The 2,348-nt window shown below is 29.3% G+C and overlaps 1 long non-coding RNA gene across 1 annotated transcript; it reads right to left on the bottom strand.

Moving 5' to 3' along the window:
* Positions 1-580: 580 nt before the first annotated feature.
* On the bottom strand, positions 581-2,130 carry LOC139506029 (uncharacterized). The gene is made up of 2 exons (XR_011659891.1): positions 2,000-2,130; positions 581-1,367 (listed from the first exon to the last, which is right to left on the bottom strand). It is a non-coding gene; the product is annotated as an uncharacterized lncRNA (long non-coding RNA).
* Between the last annotated feature and the right edge of the window lie 218 nt (positions 2,131-2,348).

Here is a 2,348-nt window from a genome sequence, read left to right as displayed (position 1 = left end):
TTTTTCTTCAGAAAAATTACAATTTGTTGCAAATACTGGATATATGAGAATAAAAGAGAATATACTTCTGCCTTAGCTGGATGGAAAGCTGTAGGGCATAACACATTTTTGGAACCTTGTAAAACATCTCAGAAAAGCAGATTTGTCTCCGGGACAAGTTTGCAATTCCGCTGAGTGCAAAAGTTGTTCACCTTAATTTTTGGAGTTAAGTCAAAATGAAGTTGATAACTTGGTTGGTATTGGTTCCCTGATATTTGTCCTAAAATTGTTTGGCTCTAGCACCACTGTTGAAAAAGTTATGCCCCTTTTTTTCAACAATTTCCTTAGAGGAATAGTTGTTTTCCTCAAGGGAAATCAAATTTCCCTAAAGGGAAATTGTTTTTTCCTCAAAGGGAAATTGTTTTTTCAAGGGAAAAAGATTTCCTTCAAGACAACAAATTTCCTCTAATGAAATCATTGTTCTTCAAATTTCCTCTAAAGAAATTTCTGAACATCAAATTTCCCTTATTTGTTCTTGTTATACATTTCTTCGCTATACCATGTATACAAACAGTATGAATATAATTATTACAAGACTGTATAGTTGATGCAAATGATATTCAAAACTTTCATAAATGTTTGACTCAACATTTTAATGACATTGAAAATTGATAAAGTCTGACTGTTTAGATATAGGTATTGTTCATACTTTTTATAAAATTTAACTATGATTTATAAAAAAAATTGTAGCAAATGATTCTGTTTTCTTTGTAATTGTTTCAATGCAATACATTAATAAGCAACCAATTTGAATGTCATACCATTTGTGGTGTTCTAAAGAATTTGTTTATATATTTGCAGATTAAATAATAAAATATACACTTTTCGTGTTATTTTAAATTAAAATTTTCTTCTGTTTCAGCTTGTGTACAGTTTTCAATCCACTACGTAAGAATTCAGTGAATACATTATTCCATTCACTTAACATTTTCCTTCAATTCTAAGAGAAAACATTTTTGCAAATTGTTCTTCAATGATCTTCTTCCGTATATTTGATATGAGGGAGCGATGTAAATGAGTGGATAAAACTGGTGTTCCTTTTTTCAACAACAAAATAGTATTTGTTCTGCATTCTCCTTTCTTTCGAATAATATATATAATATGTTGTTGCTTTTATGCAATGGCGTTTTTGTGTATCTATGATAGAACTCCATTTTGTTTATTGGCATTATCATGTGATAATGATGAAATTTCCTGTTTCTTTTTTGCAGGAAAGCACACATTCCAGTTCAAATTAATCCAATTATGCACTTTGTAAATAAATTTCAACTTTAAGTTTCCTCTTCAGTAATGACCTATTGATCATGAAAACCAAGATGTCTGATCACCTATAAATACACAAAATAAACAAATAAAATGTTATAAATGGAGAGAGAAACAGCATTAAATGTTTTTCATATGTATCTTTCTTTATTAAAATTCATTAAGTAAACTTGAACCTTGCGAAAAATAATTAGCTGTGATGTAGACTAGAAAGTATAAAACGCAAAATAAAGTAGTCGCGAAAAATTAGTTGATTTACATTAGTCCAGTCTGTGTTTGCAGAAAATTTACATCATAGGTTGCTATTATATTCCTATTGTGCCTGTCCAAAGTTCAGAGCCTGTAGTTTTTGTAAGTTTAGTCTGACACTAAAATTTAGTGGTTGTTGTTGTTGTTGTTTCATACCGATTATATTTATTTTTTGTAATTTATTTTGTAATAAACTAGGCAATTAGTTTTACAGTTTGGACATGTTGGATTGTTTCAATTTTTCATCTTTGGGTCTTTTATAGCTGCCTACTTCGACTATAGGGTATGGATTTTCTCATTATTGAAGGTCGTCACAGGCCTACAATTGCTTTCTTAAAGCCATGATAGTTTTCATATTTAATATACCACATCTTTTAATTTTTATAGTAATCAGGATTATCATCTTTCAAGTTCAACAACTTTAAAAAATAAATAAAAGTGGCCTTACCATTTAGGTTCAGTTTGCTTCTGCAAATTTTAAATTGCCTATCATTTCTGCTGTTTATAATTTCTCTGTATCTTCTATAGTTCTTGTCCTATACATAAAAGAGTAAAAGTTATTATTGAATGGCATCTTGCATCAATATCTTTTTTTTGCTGTTTAATGTACATGATGTATATTAATGTGTGTTTAATAAGAAGAGTGCACACGCTGAAATGTCTCGCCTTCTTTTACTAATCATTGATAATATGTTGATAGTCCTAAGTATAAAGCTTTATCACAACTGTCACATAAACTTAACATTAACCAAGATGAATAAATAAAGACTAATGAACCATGAGAATGAGGTCAATGT

The sequence above is a fragment of the Mytilus edulis genome, unplaced genomic scaffold (genome assembly GCF_963676685.1).
Source record: "Mytilus edulis unplaced genomic scaffold, xbMytEdul2.2 SCAFFOLD_1858, whole genome shotgun sequence".
Taxonomy (NCBI): domain Eukaryota; kingdom Metazoa; phylum Mollusca; class Bivalvia; order Mytilida; family Mytilidae; genus Mytilus; species Mytilus edulis.
Note: the sequence above shows the minus strand (reverse complement) of the source record. Positions and strands in the feature narration are given on the sequence as shown.